Below are 21,107 nucleotides of genomic sequence, written 5' to 3' on the forward strand. Positions count from 1 at the left end.
CCATTAATTAGTTAATTAAGCCATGCAATATTTTTTGGTAGTCTTTTACAGTTGCAAAGACTAGACTAGACTTTGTTACATTAATAGTACATATACAATGATATTATATTAATTATTAAGGAGACAACGGGCCGGATAAATCAAGCGTCTGACGAAACAAGGTAAACAGCGTTTTGAAAGCTTGAAGCATAGGTTATATTTAAAAAAAATCATTCGTCCAGTCAATGTTAAACCACCCCAAATTTGACACTATCTAAGCAACGACTTCGGCGATGACATTCTGTCAATGCTGGTTCTCTGCGCTGTACCTGGCTGTATGGACTAAAGTCATTTGCCTTTCCCATTAGGGATAAATCATATCATCATCATCACCTCTGCGCTGTCTTAATTTTTCATGTGTGTATTTTAGTTTCAAAATAATTTTATCATATATATTATACATCAATAGTAAATCACTAGCCAACTGTGGAATAGACGTGGTGGGGGTCTTCCCTCAGAGATACAACCTCCAAATGTTTAAAAAGCGTGTCTACTGTTTACTCCTCCCTCAAAGGCCGGCAACGCACCCACTAAAAATGGGTGTCTATGGGCTGCGTAGACTGCCCTTTTTGGTCGTCCCGCAAGCTCGTTTGTCCCCCTTTTATATAAAAAAAAATAGATAGTGCGTAAAAACTGAAAATAAACACGGCAATCCTTTTAAACGTTTCTTATTGAAAAGTATTTATAGATTACGATATGGATAACGAGTTATAACTCCTTACCATGTGTGTTAAGCAATCTTGTGTTTATCAGACATTCCTAATACTTGACTGGTATTATCAAAGCCCAATAACAATAAAAGTAAACTCTGTTGGATATTGTCCAACTTTAATATTCAGCGCTTGTGTGAATTCATATTTGATATTAGAGAAAAAATATACTTGGATTCCACTTACGAGATAATATTGATGATATGTACGAGAGGCTATTTCGGCTATTAATTTTTAAATGTCGTACCATAATATTCAAATTTCGAATGTCGAAACTATTCTACAATGACGTTTATATACCTTAAAACAAATAAAAACATATTTGCTTGCTGGTAATAGTATAATGAAAATACAGGTTAAAGTCCAATTATACGATTTGTGTCTCACCAACTACTTTGTATTATTCCATAGTACTGGTCAGTCATATTAGAATTTAAGTATGGCATACGTTTTGCCCGCTACGATTCATAGTTAACATTATATTTAGCTTTCCTTTAATACGTTTTTTCCGAAGTTCTGAGATTTGGAATAATGAATACACGGTATGAATACAGTAGCCTGAATCTTCTAATTCCAAGGGTGGATCTAGAATCCACCGATTTGGGTCGTTTTTATACGGAAGTTTGAAGATATCAGAAGTCTGTAAGTTCCACTAAATAACCCCAAAGCTGGATCCGCCCTTGATGTAAGTAGCTTTTTAGCTGTAGCTTTTCAAAAATATGTTTTGATAATCCTTAATTTTCCAAATTTAATTAGTTACTATTTTTACGATAACATGGTCCATTTACATACAAATCGCTCAACAGATGCACCGAAGCTTTCAAGTTCAGTTCAAAGTTGCAGACATTATAAAACATAATCTATTTATCATTAAGTTGATTCACTCTTTTCTACATATTTGGCTATCAGTAATTAAATATTATTCCTTTAAACAAATATATCCGACACAAGCTGTTTGTAAATAAATTTAATCGGTTGTGCAAACTATGTGTTACCGTAGTCATGTGCTTGTATTAATAATATTTAATTAAAGTCATGCATTTCGTACTGATTGTCCATGATATTTGCCCGTTGCTTTCTTTGTGTAGGCTTTTGCGAAATTAGGGGGAAAATAAAACACAAACTTACTGTCGTACATATTTTTAACTTCCCTACTTATTGCACGCCTCATTAGCGGAGCGTAAGGCAGTGCTCTACTCTCGACATGTCAAAAAACCCAGTCTTTCGAAACTTGAATGACTTTTTTCTCACTAATTTATATTAGGATAATATGAGTGCACTAAAATCGAGTTAAATAATCTATCGTATATATATATATATATATATATAGCACATATGGTATTTTTTATGAACAATTATTTTGTTTAACATAGTAAATAATAACATTAAAATCAATCATTCTTGGACGTCCGTCAGTCTGTGTTTATGGATCCATGTATGTGGCAGAGAAATTGGTCGAAAAATTTATAGTACCAGAATACTTTTTTTCTTCCTATATAAAGTTATACCCTGGGCTGTTTCCTAGTTAATATAAGCGTTCTAAGTACTGTCGTTTTATTATAATTTGTAAAAAACTAAAATACGACTGTGTATTTTCCTCGCCTTAGAGTTATGGCACCACTATATATTTTTTTATTATATTATTATTTTTTTTCAATCATTCATTTTCATGTATTTTTTATTTTTTTGTTATTTTGTTTTAAAAACTTGAGTTTTTGTTTTAGATTTTTTTTAAACGTGAATGACCGCTATGAGGCGTGCACTTTTGGATTTATACTTCTCTTCTTCTTTTATACACATAATATCTACTTCAACCACCATGGCTTGGTTGTTTAATTAGCCTATCTAATGGGGCATGACGCAAAAATTATAGGTTGTATGTATGTGTCACAACACGATATGTTTAATACAATTATTTTAAGTTATTTAAATTATTTTAAACAATTTCAGTTTGACTTTAGATCAGTTGAACTTTTATCAATGGCAATAGCCATGCCTGGTGAGCAGAATATTATCATCAGTTTTTCTTCTTCAGTCGCACTCTTCATTTCAAAAGGTCGTGTTAGTTGCCGCCTTCCGCGCCTTGGTGATGGTAGGACCTGTAAGGGTTTTTACTTGATCGGTCCAGCAAGGAGGGACGGCCTCGAGGACTGTTACTCCATTCTGCCAGTCACTATGAGTATTTCTAAACTTTCTGGATCTCTGTGTGTTATATGTCCAAAAAACTCAGGATGTGTTGGTAAAAAAGTGTCGCAAGACGATTTTATACCAGTAAACTTAGTATGGACACGTATGTTTCCTTAGTTGTCCAGGGAACCCTAAGCATTCGTCTCCATCACCACATTTCATTTTCGTCTATCCAGAATTCAGCGCTATAAAGTAAAATCGAAATACCCAGATTACAATTTTCTTTTTTTTATAAGGAACTGTTCCGGACCTTGCATAGATACAACAGTTTTGTCATAGCGGCTTTGTTTTTCATGGGATTTCTTTTTCGCTTCCCCTTTGACTGCTTATCAGTTAACTGAGGTATATAATCATTAGTTAAAGATGTGCAATACATGAGGATAACAATTGAGGAAAATTACATCTAACACAAAAAAACTACGGTGGTTGTCAGGAAAGCTATGATAAATAAATAGTCAGCGCAATGGCCGCAATAGGAACGTATGTAAATTCGTAAATAATATCTACTTAAATTTATATCAATATACACAACTTCACAAAATTTATGTATGCGCATGACTTCCCATCGACAACACAAAATTTGTATTATTTTTGTGTACCTTATTGTCAAGTCAAGATCATGAAAATTATGTAAACGAATTCATTTTTTAAATCTCATAATAAGTGAGAAATAGATAGAGGATTGAAGTATTTTGTATTTAATATAGGGTATTATTATTATTGAGGAACGTCATAGACCATAATTTAACGACGGAACACACTCCGTGAAACCGTGGCTAAAAGAAACTAGCTAAAATTTATTATTTTCGTAAACGCATACAGCGCGATGATGAGTTAGTACTTCATTGAATTTAAATATTTAAAAACTGTATTTAATGAGCGAATCTATGCTTTCTTTGCCAACAACAACAATTCACTATTGTTCGCGCTATTTAAGCCCACATTTATGGCACACATCCTGTTATGAGCTCTTTCCTCAAAGCCTTAAAAAAGGTAAAAGGATTTTCTACGTAAAATACTAAAAAAGAACTGAAAAGGTAAAAGTTATTTATATTCCCACCCTTACACTACAAAATACCGTAGAATTGTGAGGAAACAATTGTTTATGCGTCTTACAAATAGTATAATATATGAGTGCTTATATAAGGCTGAAGGCACCAGCACAAGCGGCCTCCATTTAAGGTAAACGGAACTGGGTGGCTATAATCTAAAAAGCAATTGTTCTGAATTAAGTAATTGCTTTTCCTTTCTAAAAACATTAATATCACTCAAAAATTACTTAAAGTATGTTCATGTTAATAGGTCTTTGTGTGTAGGAACTAAATCCAATACGTTTTTTCATACGGCAGTCATACTTAGTTCATTCCTTAGTGGAATGTAATCATTGTCTAATTTAAAATTAAACAGACGTAGAAATGTGTTCGCTTCAATTGTTTCGAGCAACGGAACTTTAAGATACGATAGAATAAAAGCAAGATAGTGTCGTATTACCTATTTTTTTTATAGAAAAACGGGCTGGAGGCTCACCTGATGTGAGGTGATACCGCCGTTCAAGGACATTCTCAGAGCCCACGAGGCTCACGAGTGCAAAAACATTGGTACGCTCTTTTCTTAAAGGACCCTAAGTCGAATTTGTTCGGAATTATTTCAGCGGGCAGCTGGTTCCACATAGTGGTGGTGCGCGGCAAAAACTGTATTAAAATACGCTCAGATGTGGAACGACGGACGTCGAGGTGATCCCCTGGTGGTGACCCTCTATCTCTACGCAACTACTAGGGAAAATCTATACTCCTATTCGTTCTACGTGGACTTTGTAACTAGACTAAAAACAGAGACTCATTTTCTACTTCAATTAACTAAGGGTCGAAACCGTTATGGATAGTCGATAAAAACGTTTTAATTTCGCGTTGAGTCAGCGTTATTTTTGCATTAAACATCGCTATATTATTTATATATGTTGCTTAGATTTCTTAGGCCCTTGATTAAAGTGACGGAATCTCGCTTATTTTTAGGTCTAGGCCTCAGATTTCTGTCTCTGTTTCATGATCACTTGGTAATCTAAAAGGCAAGAAGGTGATCAGCCTTCTGTGCCTGACGCACACCGTTGACTTTTTGGGTCTAAGCAAGCCGGTTTCCTCACGATGATTTGCTTCACCGTTCGAGGGAATGTTAAATGCGCACATGGAAAGAAAGTCCATTGGTGCACAGCCGGGGATCGAACCAACGACCTTAGGGATGAGAGTCGTACGCTGAAGCCACTAGGCCAAAACTGCTCGAATCTCGCATAGTAGGTAAAATACGGTTAAGACAATGGTAGTTCTGCAATTAAGCTATTCCATTGCTAATGGCATCGCGGCACACTTATACAGCCCTGAGCTAGAATCCTGGGTTCCATTCCTGTTGAAAAGATTATTGCGTTTGGATGACACAGAGGTCCTTTAGAATAGAAGATGAAAAGCAAGTTAATTTGAATTTGTGCTTTAACTTTAAACATCTTCCGAAGATAAGAGTTCTTTATTACAACCTCTCATATTTCTAAAAACATCGAAATCATAAATTACAATTTTAACATTGTTATACAAAGCAAGCAATTTTATTTTGTTAACAAAAGGAAATAAAGTATTCCTTGACCCAAAAGACAATTATTTTTAAATTACGCGTTTAGCCGACTTATTAAGTTTTTGTTCTAATGTAATTTTCATTACAAGAAATACGACGTAAAAATATTACTTTGGGACTCTTCAACAGCGGTTTTGTACTGTCAATATATAAAATCTAATATATAAAATGTCGCGGTGTTTTTGGTTAAACTTCTCCGAAACGGCTCGACCGATTCTCATGAAAATTTGTGTGAAAATTTGGTATGTCTCAGAATCAAACAACATCTTTTTTTCATCTAAATGTTAAGGGTAGTCCGACCCTAAATATATTTTTTTTATTTTTAGATATTTTTTTCTGTTTTTATTTTTTTATGATACAGCATACAAAAACATACAACGCCTAACTTTCACCCCTCTACGATCAACCCCATTTTTTTTATTATAAATGATATACATGGCAAAATGACTTTTGCCCGGTCAGCTAGTTAAAATATAATAATTTGTATAGTCTGTTTGACAAGTCCTCGAGCAGTCGATCGACTGCCCGGCCCAAAGGCTGTAGTGGTTGAGCGGTTTAGGATATTACCTCATAATGACTGTAGATACGCTTATAAAGAACTAGCTGCCCCAGCTACTTCGTTTCTCCTTAATGTGACTTTACTTAGCCTACCTTTTTAGTACATACCAATATGGAACATTTTGCTATGCTACCCTAGTGACTGTTCGGTTTTCCGGAATGAAAACTTTTTAGGTTTTTCTGAGATTTTTTCTATACAAAAACCTCAAAGTTCAAGTCATAAGTTATTAATTAGCAAATGAAAAATAGGGGTTGATTGTAATAAAAAAAAGTAGAAATTAAAAAAAAAATATCCAACAAAAAAAACTATTTTTTTTTTTGTAATGGACACCCCTTATCACTTACGGGTTTGAAAGAAGTAGCCGAATCTCAGACAAAATTTCATAAGAATCGGTCGAGGTGTTTCCGAGGAGAATGGGAACGAACATTTTGGCACAAGAAATTTATATACAGGGTGGCCAAAAAGTCGTGGATCAAACGCAAATAGGATATAGATGAGGTCATCAGCGGCAAAAAATTGTTCTACGGGAGGTCTCTAAGGTCAACCCTTGCAGAGTTATGATTTATTTTGGTTTTTATATGAAAATTGACTTTTTTCTACTAATTCTTCTGAAAATTCGAAAATATCTACATCCTGTATCTTTCTCATAATATCCACTAGATTGGTACTGATGAGTTCTTGCGTTAGACATACTATTTATAGTTGTTTATTGAGTCTATTCAAGATAATATTAAGTGATACGATATAACATTTTTTCAAATCATAAATTTTTCTTTACTTTGACCCCACTGTGAAAAAAAATTACTCCACCGAAAAGTGTCCCTGTACTACAAGTTTTGACGCCTTTAATAGGGATTCTGAAAAGGTATTACACGTGGCCATGAGTCGCTCTAATATCTTTCTAGGAAGAATTACAAACAACGATTGTGAAATAATAATTGTATTAAAACAATTATTTCTCAATGGTTGTTTGTAGGAAACAAAATATTTTACAATAAAATATGCTCAAAATTCCTGACTCTGACCATAATACTTAATCTGCAGCGTCTAATCAAATTCCTACGTAACCCTCCAGCCATCAGTCCAATTTTTTTCTAGTCCGATTCGCACAGTACTGGTCACAGGTAGGTAAATAATCTATCATAAGTCCGAATCGTTGTTGTTTTTTCGTCCTAGAAAGGTATTAGAGCGATTCATGGCCATGTGTAATACCTTTTCAGAATCCATATGTAATGCACCAAAACTTGTAATACAGGGTCACTTTTCGGTAGAGTAATTTTTTTTCACAGTGGGGTCCGAAATAAACAAAAAGTTTTGATTTGAAAAAAAAATTATATCGTATAACTTAATATTATCTTCAATACACTCAATAAACAACTATAAATAGTATGTCTATCGCAAGAACTCATCAGTACCAATCTAGTGGATATTATGAAAAAGATACAGGATGTAGATTTTTTTTGGATTCTAATAAGAATTAGTAAAAAAAGTCAATTTTCATATAAAAACCTAAATAAATCATAAATCTGCAGGGGTTGACCTTAGAGACCTCCCGTAGAACAATTTTTTGCCGCTGATGACCTCATCTATCCCCTATTTGCGTTTGATCCACGACTTTTTGGCCACCCTGTATAAAGAATAATATAATAACATCTATCGTTTATTGTATCTGTGTTCCATTGTGAATGGGAGTTGTTAGCACATAATGCCCTGACTCCTTCAGCCTTTTTTAATAGATCAGGGGGCAAATAGAGAGAAGGGTCACCAGGTCAACTGGTGTTTAGAACTGGTTTCTTTTTAAGGATTGGTACGCTCCTAGATGGATGCTAAGTTAAATTGTTTTGGTAATACTCCAGTGGATAGCCGCTTCACAAAGCGGTTGAGCGTGGCAAAAAAGCAGGTCTTCTGAGCACGTAAAAAAAGTCCGGCAACGCACACACGATCTGGGCATTAACAGTGTGCATGGGTGGCAGTATCACTTAATATAGGTGAGCATCCTGCCCCCTGTTATTTATAAAGATCTATTGGTATAGGCCTATCAATATATTTTTAACTTTGATTTTCCTGGAATATAAATATTTAAACAGAGTACCTTTGAAGCCGTATTAATTACAAAGCCTTGCAGGACAACATTAATATTCGACAAGTTTAAGAAACCTTGTTTCATTTGTTCATGAATATTCATTTAAACGAAAAATGTCAGAGATATTTGAATGAATTGTTTTTAACGTTTTGTCATTTCTGTACATTTTTCGGAAGTAACTCAACTTTCTCAAAATGTGTTGTGTTTCAAAATGTGTATTTACATAGAACAAAGAAAACATATGAAACATAAAACAAACAAACTTGGGGGGCTGGGGACTGAATTGGTTTTAAGTGATACCATAAATCTCACCTGAAAACTCACTCAAATGCTGTGAGTGCGTGCCCAATATTTTAAAAATCGCACGATAGTTTCTTAAACACTGTTATCTTTATTGATGCTTCTAGATGACCATGTCAAACCATACAAAAAAATTGTCCCAAAAAAAACAGGTTTTTTTATGGCTCCGCCACGGTTTATGCATTAGCCAGCGTCAAGTATAAGATTTTTTAGAAATTCGACCATGTCCTCCATGTACGGTTTAGGCCCTCGCCCGGTACCGCACAACCCTCCCAAAGGCCGAGAACAAATTTAAATTAAATTGAAACGTGCCTTCGAACCGGGAATCGAACCCGGTACCCCTCACCTAGCTGCCACTTAATAAGACCGCTAGGCTATGAGTCCCTCCAGGGGTGGATCACTTATCTATATATATAAAAATGAAACCCGTTTTCCGTTGTCACGACATCACATGAAAACGGCTCGACCGATTTGTCTGATTTTTTTTTTGTTGTATTTGTAATTGTCAGGAGAAGGTTCTTATAAAATTGCGCGGAAAATTAGAAAATTCAAGAATACTTAACCACCATACAATTCGAACTTTTTGGTGTAACCTTATGGCGTTTGACATAACACACCATTGACAGAATGCGTGCTGCAAATATCGTCAGAGGATGTAAGAAAAATGAATATCGTTCAAAATAAATGCTTCGATCGGAGTTATTATATTGATAATATAATAATAATATGCGAGCCAGAAAAACAAACAAAAAATGTTGTATAACATAAAGCATTAGAATAATAAACACTTTGTTTCTGAAATATTTTTTAATTCATTATACCAATTTGAAATCAATATTCATAGTTAAGACAGGACAACGTCTGTCGGGTCCGCTAGTACTATATAAAACAGTTTACCACCTATTCTCAGACGTACCGAATATACATACATATTTTCATAAATCAGTCAAGTCGTATCAGAGAACATTGGTTACAAGTGAATTTGAAGGTCACTAAATTTTAAAGATATTTAGAAGTTATTGTTTCGTTACGGAATCATTCATCCTTTGCTTTCTATTCCCATATTATTGCGTGTTGTTCACGAGAATGTATGTGCGTCTTTGTTTCTAATATTTGTTTTGTTGTTATTTGTTACTTAAGATGTCATGTGGAACATGGTATAATGGTTCAGCTCCCTTACAAACATTGTATAAAACAAAAAACTTGGCGATTAAAAAGAGTGGCGGAGAGTTTATTGCCAGTTCTTCTCTTCCGTTCTACCGCCTTGATTTGAGAACTGGCAGTAAATGTAAAATTAGAAGCATTTAATGTATATTTCTTTTTTGACGTTCATAAGTGTGCATTGTGTTACCTTTATGAATAAATGATTTTTGACTTTGACTTGAGTATAGACCTCTATCGAACGCTCAAAGAGAAAAACCATTTATTTTAAATCGTCAACATTAATCTGCGAACACTTCATTATTGACTTCAGAAACTTTTACTCATAAATTGAATTAATTCTTGGTTATTTGTCAGCTGAGACATTATTTATTCACTGCTTTATGTAAGTAGTTTATCAGTAAAATATTTTTCATATAACCATGTGACTTTTAATACAAATAATGTGGGAATCAACAATGCGTCACAATTAAAAACATTTCTTATACTTGGACGATATACGTAAGTACGGTACACAGTACAGCGTGCGACTCTCATCCCTGAGGTCGTAGGTTCGAACCCCGACTGGGCAATGGACTTTCTGTCTATGTGCGCATCTAACACTCGCTCTACCGGCCAATAAAAACGTAAGGAAATCGGAATGTCTCAAATCCAAAACAACGACGATGATCAAAGAAACGGATTCAATCTAAGGTCATGACTCATTTAGGGTTGTAGTCGCACTGGATTATTATTGTTTGATAGATCTATTGTAAGTATAGATGTGTAGAATGCATCTTTCTGTTTCTAGAGTGTATGTCTTCTTTTTTTATAGAACAGGGGTCAAACGGGCAGTAGGCTCATCTGATGTTACGTGATACCACCACACATAGACACTCTTAATGCCAGAGTGCTCGCGAGTGCGTTGCAGGCCTTTTAAGAATTGGTACGCTCTTTTCTTGAAGAACCTTAAGTCTATTTGGTTCGGAAATACTTCAGTGGGCAGCTGGTTCCACATAGAAATGCGCGGCAAAAACTGCCTTAAAAACGCTCAGTTGTGGAACGAAGGACGTCGCGGTGATACGGATGGAATTTCGTATTCTGCCCCGACATCTGAAACTCAGCTGCAGGTATTAATCCGAACAACTCTGAAAAACTCTCCATGGTAAATGCGGTAGAAGATGCAGAGTGACACCACATCTCTGCGCAACGCCAAGAACTCGCTCGGAGAGGGATTGGTAGACGACGATTCGAACCGCTCTTCGTTGAATACAGTCAATGTAATTTCTATAATTTAAACTTCCTCAACCTATCCCGCTTTTCAAAAAATACATTCACGTTTTAAAGGAAGCCGTTACTATAAGCTTTACAATTTGTTTCCTAGTTTTTAAAGATTCTGCTTGATCGATCCGTAAACATTTCAACCACATTTCTGCTTAAATAATGGTACTGAAGTAGTTAGTCCTTTCAGCATTGTCTGGCTCTTAATATTAAGCTTTCGTGTTAGTGCAGTTTAACAATGTACCGGGGGAAAACATTTTAAAACTAAATGGTACTTAGGACAAATAAATTTCAGGCGAACACGTAACGAAACCCAGCAGAAATATATTTGAAAGAAGACTTTACCAAAGTAAAATGCTTTCACTGTAAGTGTTTTAACAATTTTATAATGATTTTATTTGACAGAAAAGAAACTTCTCTCTTATATTCTTTTATGTGTACTCATGCGTACAGTGAAGGCCAACATCGTGAGCTAACTGACATGTTCTAGACTATCAAAGAAACAGTAGTGATGACAAATAGGTTCTGAGGCCGAGAACTTTAGGGTCACTGATTTATTTTTATGTGGGTTCTTTTATATATAACAGAGAACACATTGCTAGAGCGTTTGCAAGTGCGTTGCCGGCCTTTTAAGGATTGATACCCATTTTTTTTAGGTTACACTCTCATGTACAACCTCTCAATTGATGTGCTCAAACATCTTAGTTTAAGATGTAAATCCAATAGATGACCTGTATATTAATTAAATATATTTTACACCCGGGGCCGTTCAAGTGTTACGTTAGCACTATAAGGGGGAGGGGAGGTCTTTGATTTTCTTATTTGGTCATTACGTCAACAGTAATTATTTACTTTTTTACACATATTACCCACACATTGTCTATGCTTGAATACGAAATGCATTTTCTAAGTACAGTAGAACCTCGTTAAGTCGAACCTCGATAAGTCAAAAACCTCCAAATCTCGAAAAAATGTTTTGTTCCCTTCCCTTAAAACACCAAAACCTCCATTACTTGAAATCTTGACCCTCTGTTAATCGAAATAATCACCGAGTCCCTCCAAGCCATTTTGGTACATATTTTCACTCTATAACTCGAAAAATTAAATTTGACCTCTGTATCTCGAACATAGGAACGTTTTATTTTACAACCTTTACAACTTGATCATTTGGAATTTATTATCTCTATTGTTCGAACAAAAATAAGTTACCGAGTTTAAGAACTTGCCGACAATGTGAGTACACTATTGTTTCTTAGAAAACATTTTAGGAGTATACAATAATAAATTTATGACTCATGGAAAACGTGTTTGCTTGCTTTGTGTCAGGTGTTCAATTTTGATTCCCTTTAAAATTTAGCTAAGCCAGTCATTTGTTTTCGACTTAAATACTGTCAGAAGTAGTTTGGCTCAAAATTTATAAGAATAAACCTCAAACTCTGTATGTCGAATCAAAATCCGCCTAAGTCGAAATCCTCCATAAGTTGAAAACTCTATAACTCGAATTTTTTGGCGTCTCCCTTGATGTTCGACTTATAGAGGTTCTACTGTAATTCTGCTTACGTAATACTTGAACGGCCCCTCACTAGTCAATGTGCTTTCAGGCTTATCAAATGCAAACGTTTATAACTAGCTTGTAAAGGGCAACCAAAGGCTCAAGTACTTAACCCCATATATACTATTCAATTATAATCAAAGATTATTTCGTCAAAGAGCAGTGGTGTGTAGTATTGTGCTCAAGGGTACGTTGTTTGATCGTGGGACCGTGAAAATCAATGTAACGTACAGACATTGAAAAGACATTCGTTAAGGCTTACAATATATATATAATAGTATAATGACGTTAATTAAAAAATCAAAGGAAAACTCTGTTAGAAAAACACAGTTGTCATTTAAAGTCCTGCTGCCTTCTTAATAAATCTTTTTTTAATACTTAACAGTGGGGAAAACGAGCCTACGGAACGCCCATAAAGGGCAGCCATCGCTGCCCATGGACATCCATTTTTAGTGGGTGCGTTGCCGGCCTTTAAAGGAGGAGTACACTATAATTTTGAATATGAGGAATGAATATAACTTTGAATATAAGTTATTATCTTAAATTATGATTATTAATAAATAATAATGAGTAAGTAGTACTAAATTAAAGAAACAGCAGGTTGTACATGTCAGAGAGGAATGGCGGGATTTGAAGAAAGCCCTTTAAAGGCCAAAAAGGGCACACATACCTAAAAGAAGATTGAAATGGAAAAGTGTTTAAATGTAAAAGTATCCGAATTAAAAGGTGAAGATTATTATTAATATGTACTACCAACTTCTTAACACGAATCATTGCATTGTAAAAGGACGCCTGGAAAAAGATTGACGCGATTGACCACAAAGCCAAAAGGTTATGCAGTAAGACAAGAACAATGCCATAAAGGATATCATGTAGAAATTACTAGAATCAAACTTTATTTACGAAAATATATGATTAACTAATTTATCGGTTTATTGGCGAATGTATTTGAAACATGTTTTGTATTTATTTAACAAATATTATATTAATTTAATAAAGAGATGAAATTAACTTACGACAGTCTATTTGAGTAATACATACAAAATTATTTTTAATGGAGGTTTAACATCCTTAAGATGTGCATGTTTTTTTAACAATAAATTAAATATTAATAATAGGTTATTACCGCTAACGTTATAGATGCTTTGAACATCAAATCAAAATAATATTTATTCATGTAACTTAGGTACACCTATGAACGTTAGTAAAAAAATATGTACGTACCTAAATTCCAGTTCTCAAATCGAGGGCGTACGAGAAGAACTGGCAATAAACTCTCCGTCACCCTTTTAAAAAGCCAAGGTTTTTTACAAAAACATTGTAAGCAACCATTATTAAATCATGATCCTCATAACATGTTAAAGCAGTTATTTAATTAAATAATAAATAAATAAGAAAAGCGAATGTTTCACGTCTATTATCAAGGCGCGGTTAATTAGGAACATGCACTTGCATTACTATGGGAACAACACACAAACATGTAGTATCAAGATGAATCAGTCAAGGTCCGCTAGATTCTTTCGCTTTATATCCGTTAACTAAGTTTCAGTACCTACTTGAGATAAAAGATTAATTAAATAATACTGCGTAAGATACAATTTAAAAAAAAAGTGGAAAAAAGAAATAGCGAATGGAGAAAGAAAGTCATAGACAGTTGGAAAAAGCTAGAGGAGGCCTTTACCCGTGAAGGGGTTCCGATCTACGGTACTGAAGGTAGCTAAGATATAGGATATATAACAAATATATCCTATATCTTAGGTAACAAATATATCCTATATCTATAATAAATAAATAATGTAGAAAATGTAAAAAATCTAATCTTTTTTTGTCACGACTGGAAATTAAACGGGCTTTATTATTATTATTATTATAAGATAAAATTATTAATAATACTTTAAAATTAAATTATTAAATATATTTCTCGAACTTGGCAATTTACAATTAACAATAATTTGGTACAACACGAAGTGTTTTAAGTCGTGCCTTATCTCAAATTGGCGAAGATTCGTCAAATCAATACATATTGACCGTTTTATAATTAACTTGGTTATTGGGATGATCCTTAAGACACAATATATTTTTTATTTGACTTATCAAGTTAAAGTAATTGTAACCCTTTATTTGCCTTACATTTCTTCTTATGATAATTTCTCTTTATAAGTGAGTAGGTATTGTCGGAGTGAGACAAACGGTACAAAGAAGCTCATACTGCTAAAACAACGAAATTCTTTATAAGTAATGTTATAGACGGCTACAAAATTATAAGACAAAAAGACCTAGCCCACAAATGATGCAGATCTTAACGGGGCGTTTGCAAAAGTCAAATCCGTCATGTACGTGCGTAGAAATGCCGATTACACAACTTATGGATGATGAGACATGATAAATGTTACCTTTTTATTTGAGGTCACCATACTACGAAACTCACTGTAGATTGCTACTGAAAGAAAGGAGTAGGTTCTATTTGCATAAGTTAACTCGGGTAGTTCCATACCAATACATCAAAGACGCCCTTGGAGCGCTATTCTTTTCTACGGGCGCCTCAGTAGCCTAAACATTTAGCGTCGTCTTAGGTGGAAGGATAAGGACAAGGCTACTCCTACCCTCTCTTTTACTTTAATCAAGGTCGTTTGTACTAACCGGAGGAATCAGCAATAATTTTAATATCTTGCAGCTGCACCTGCTTCACTGTGCGTGTTGTTCCCACGAGAATGTAAGTGCGTGCTCCTATTTCACCATGCCTACTACTGATAGAGGACAAACCTTTGTTATTTTTTAATATTATTATAGTTAATTACTTAAAGATTTCATGTGGAATATGGTGTAGTGGTTGCAGGTCCTTAGAAACATTTTGTAAAACAAAAAAGTATGCGATTGAAAAGAGTGGCGGAGAGTTTATTGCCAGTTCTTCTCGTCCGTTCTTTGCCCTTGAGTTCAGAACTGGCAGTAAATGTAAAATTAGAAGCATTAAACATGTATTTCATTATTGACGTTCATAACTGTACATTGTGTTACCTAAAAGAATAAATGAACTTGAATTCACAACTACCCTTTTGCACCCTCTTGTGAAAAGACCTAAGGACTAGGAAATAAGGACCTTATTGGTAAAATTAAATTGCTAATTTATCTTCTTTAAACGTTGTCATAAAATTTATTGCTGTCGTTATCACAGACTATATTTCGATTTATAAGTTTTATATGTGAAAATGAGCTTTTTAATTTAAAGACATAAACATAACATTGGTCTATAAACATGTTTGCTTAATAAGTTATAATGAGCCATAAAAGAAGTGCTTTGCAAGCTTTTGATACATTAACAAGCTGTATGCGAGAACACGAACGAATGTAAATATATCTAACAGCTTTTAGAAAACTTGAATAGACTTTTGCCAACATTCAGACTTTAATTATCTAATAGATACATTTTCATTGTTTGCAAATTAAGTTCAAAATGTAATCCACAAGTTATTCGCTTACACTAATGCTACTTAGCATAGAATAGTGAAATGCCGTTTTTAGCGTCTGCTACTTTAGAATTGGTAAAGTTTTTTTTTTAATAACTGAAGTAGCATTTACGAAATAATTAACGTCTCTTCGCGACTACTAAGCAAATGCCACAGATTGGATGGATGTTTTAACGTTTTTTATATTTACGCCAGTATCATTAAACATTGAATGAGCCAGAAGAGTAGGAGCACGTGTGACGTAAAACCACTAAAAAACAAAAAACAATCTCCATTCAAATAATTTTACACATCTAATACGAATTTGACACATGTTCTGTACTCAACCGCCGTGGCCGATATAAATAAAAAATAAATAAATGAGAAGATAATATTTATGTTTGAATTTAAAATAATCACCTGTTTATCTTATTGCCTTCTCAATTAAATGTTCAAGATATTCAAGATGTATAAAGGCAGCTGAGTCTTACCACATTCAGTTGTGGTCTGTGAATACAAGCGATTTATACAACAATTGATTTACTTCATATTTCATTTAGTTCAGTAATATCATATGAACCTAAATTAGAAATCTTGAAGGATGATTCTAGTCTTTGAAAAAATCTTGTCTTTAGGAACACTATAGGATGTTATAAGAATATTCATTAAGAATATTCGAAACTTTGTGCTTAAAAACACATAAAGGATAAATAGGGACTCTCTCTCTTTCTCCTAGGTCTGAGCTTCGTGGTCAGCAAGGAAATATCTTAATTGGACTATCAGTTACCACCGGTTTCTGTCCAGCATCTCTCTTATTATTTTATCATCAGCTTCTCCAAGTTCTCATCACCTCGCTGCATAAGTAAGTAAAAGTTTAGTAATAGTATCAATCAAATATTTTTCTCACATGCGATTTCCAACCAACAGTTCAGAGAGATTTTAATTGAACATTTCTTTGGCAATAGAACAGACCTGTTCTCTGACTCAATAACCATTCAAGAACTGAACCTTCTTTCTTCTCAATCGTATTTGTCATTGCTGAAGGTGGTGTAAGGTGACTGCTGCCCTGCTAGTAGCTCTCGACTTTCTTCGGTCCATTGCTTCCCGCAGCGCAGCTGTTTTGGGGAGATCCGTGAGAATCGTGACTTGGTACACCAATGCATGCAATGGTTTGGCCTTTTTGCCTTCCATCTTGCTAACGAAAGCTTGTCCAGGTTATCACAGGTTTGAACCTAATTGCGTTACATATTTTTAACTCATAACCAAAACATATTTTTTATTTTTACTAAAATATATTTTTGAAGTTATACTTCTTTAGGCGCGTTATGAAAAATTGATGAGAGTGAAATTTTACGATGCGCGCGCACCGTGACACAAAATTAACAGAATGAAGTTGCCCACGGAACATGCTACGGCATTAGACATTTAAAAACAACATTCGAATAATAATAGAATTTATGTTACACTTAATGTAAGAGAATAATAATAAATATTTATTTAATTTTTCAAATGTAAACTGAACTTTATTGACTATAATGAATCCTTTTCCAGTCTTTGATTATTTAATTGTAATTAATTATTTGCATGCAATCAAAAACTATTTTTAATAATGCCAAAGAAGTATAACTTCTTACGCGCGTACTTAAGTACACGCACCCTTTTTTATTATTTCTATATTTCTTTTGTTAACTGTAACGAGAATCACAATAAATATTGTATGTTATAATCACTGACAAGTTCCGCTGAGTCAGACGTCACGTCACATAATGAGTACGAAATAATTACGGCGTAGTCGGAATTACAATGCGTAAGAGGCATAGTATAAGAAAGGGGAAGGTTATTAAATATGTGAAAGTGAGCATAAATTTTATTCACGCTAAAGTGTAAGATAATTGACGCAGAGATTCAAAATGGTACATAAACTTGACACGTCGCGTCCGCTTGATGTTATTTCCACGCGAAGGCTGGTGATATCAGAAATTACATACTTCTTTAACGTAGTTTCTGAGATATCATCCTCTGACATTTATGGAATATAATACTTTAATTCACAAAAACATTCTTCTGATGATGGTTATTAGGTTAAAATACTTCAAAAAGTCGAAAAATCGAAAACTTTTTAAGCGGCGTCGAACACTTTTTTTGGAATGGGTAAAAAATTTTAAACTCGCGTCAGGACACGTGACCTGATCGAAAATTCGTAAGACGGATGGAGAGTAGACAGCTGGTGCGGCGTATTTAATGTAATATAAATTGTCATGTTTGTGTATGATAGCGCAATAAATAAATATTGTATTCTACCACATGAATGATAGTAGGTACTTTTATACTGATAATTAAAGCAATTCGTGCAAAATTATTTTCTAACCATTCCAAAATATCAAAAATGCACAACGGTAATATTCAAGTTTTCACTTCTGCCGGCACTCCCGGTCCCCGGAGTGCAAGCCGTTGTTTTTTTTCATGCTACTTTCTTACTTGTGTAAATATTTTTGTGTATAGTTTTGACTTCAAATATTCTCCATAATAACTTCTGGTTCTTACTCAAAACGTGCATCTTAAGCGTATGTTTTACAGCGAGAAAGTATTCAACAACAGGTACTGCACAAAGAAAATGCTACAGCACTAAAATTCAATTTAACCTTACAAACTCAACAACTTATTTAGTTTAAAATTCCAACAGCCAAGCCAGCCAGCGACCTGTAAACACAATTAGACAATCGAAAAGTTTTAGTATCATTGATTAGATTTGCTTGTTCGAAAGATGTGATGTGAAGAGTAAAGTGTCTTTTAGTCACTTGGAGCCATTTTCTGACTTCACCATGACACTGCATAAGCAACACAAAAATTTCCGTAATTTAAATAGTAATATGGACATCGTTTAAATGTGTTAACTTAAGTTCTTTTTTAGAACGGCTTATTAGAGGAAAATCTACTTATACCTAAAATAATACCATGCGCAGAGGTGATGAGAACTTGGAGAAAGTGATTATGGTTTGTAACACAGAAGGCAAAAGATTACGTGGCCGTTCACCAACCAGATTGACCGATGGAGTGAAAGACTCATCGTCCTCAAAACTGTTCACTGTCATAATAGAGGCGCTGGACAGAAATCGGTGGAAACAGATAGTGCGCTTCAGATGCTTCTTTGCTGCCCCCGACATGAGCTGCCGATTAAAGAGAGAAAGAAGCTTAAAATAATTCAGAAGTATAACAAAGAAAGCAATAAACAATGCTATCAAAATCAAATTTCAAATAAGCTTAACTTCCACAGTTACTATAACCCTTACGATACAGTACGATATACGAAATGTGCCAAAATACTGCTTGCTAATGAATTTTATCGTCACCTTATGTTTACGTAGGCTTTTATTAAACGTTAAGATTTATTGAACCCCTCCATTCATTTTCATTGTGTATTTAAATTTGATGTCTGTGCCTAAATTGCTAAGCACCTATACGGTTTTAATGTACATTTTTAAAATCTGCGTAAATTACTAGGTAAATACAAAGTATTCCAATCAAAAATATACCTTAAAAATGTATTTAATTTTAAGAAAATTAAAATCTGCACAAATACTTGTAGCTCCACAATAATTAGCTTCTTCTGCATATAAAAGCTACATTCTCTGGCCAGAGTGCGGTGATAAGGCCGTGGGGTTTTAGTAGGTAGGTTAGTAACTGACTCCAACATAACTCTCCGCACTTGCGAAAGCGTAGTGAAGCGCGATAAAATAATATAGGTGCAATAGAAAAAAATCAGTGGCGCTACAAGCTCTTTAGGTCTGGGCCTCATATTTTTCTAGATCTGTTTTATGATCATTTTTCAATCTAATAGGCAAATAGGTGATCAGCACAGGAGGCCTGACACACGCCGTCGACTTTTTTGGTCTAAGACATGTCGGTTTCCTCACGATGTTTTCCTTCACCGTTCGAGCGAATGTTACTTTTACTTTACTTTTACTTTTATAATTATACATATATTCTCCAAGTGTATAAATACGGCGGAGTACTAAGTAACAATTTAACTATTGACCTGTTCGCCTCAAGTGTGGAATCGCCAAGGGAGCTCTGATATCCGAGTTCCTTAGTGAAATAAATAATATAATAAGTTTTTATAAATGTATAATTTATACTACCGTAAGTGTTACTCCAATTAATTTTTACTTAGTTTATTGCTTTCTATGATATACATAGTATTATTAAAATGATTTTATTGTTACCAATCCAGTTAGTTATTAGTACTTAATATGTAAAGATCTGTTTAATGGCGTAAAAAGAACTTTATATTTAGGAAGTAAGTAGCTGTAAATCTTCTCAATAAATGAATAAAATAAAATAGTTTCGTATTTAATATTAAAAATTTATCAAAATATCATCAATGTTCATTGAATATAATTCCACACATGAGATTCAGTATATATGTACATTCGTGAATCGTAGCGCGCGTATTTCACGCTTAAAGTAGTAACAGAAACAACACTTTGCGGGTTTACGGTCGTCATACAAGCAAATGCTCCAAGTTTTGCCGATAACATCTTCGAGCGAAACTTTCAATGTATTAAGGTCATCGGTTCCTGTAATTGTGGTAATCTGAATAATTTTGTGCTATTTGCGAGTAAAATAAGTTTAAGTATAGAATCAGCGTGCTAATCAGCCCTGAGGGCGAAGGTTCCAACCTAAAATAGGCAACCAATGAACTGGCTTTATGCGCATGTTTGAATACACAGTGAGTGATAGAAAAAAAAATAGAACACAAGAACAGAGTGTCTTCCCTAAAGGGAAGACACTCTGTTCTTTTCTAACGTGTCCAATAACACTATTTACAGTCTTAAAAGACTGTAAATAGTGTTATTGGACACTTTCTTATGTAAAAATCCTTATTAGTAAATTAAGTCTTAAGTTAGGCTAGATTGTAATGTGCCATGATGTCTTAGTAAAGACACATGTATATATAATAAAAAAAAATAATAAAAAAATGTTTGAATTTGACATACAGGAGTAAAGCTTAGGTTTCCTAGAAAAGCGGTGTCGTTAACTAACGGCCGTCATTTTACGGTTGAAAAGCTAGGTTGAAAGGCGCGCCTTCACCTTACGCCTTTTCTGTGTGTTTCGCGCCTTAGGTTTCCTAGAAAAGCGTAATTTTACGGTTGTTAATAACGGCCGTCTTTACTTTTTAACATTATGCAAAAAA

At 34.2% G+C, this 21,107-nt stretch overlaps 1 protein-coding gene across 1 annotated transcript in view; it reads right to left on the reverse strand.

Moving 5' to 3' along the window:
- LOC125049759 (nitric oxide synthase-like protein) overlaps positions 1 to 21,107 on the reverse strand; it is a 101,716-nt gene that overhangs the window by 41,239 nt on the left and 39,370 nt on the right. The window lies entirely within an intron of this gene.

The sequence above is a fragment of the Pieris napi genome, chromosome 5 (assembly GCF_905475465.1).
Source record: "Pieris napi chromosome 5, ilPieNapi1.2, whole genome shotgun sequence".
Classification (NCBI taxonomy): Eukaryota; Metazoa; Arthropoda; class Insecta; order Lepidoptera; family Pieridae; genus Pieris; species Pieris napi.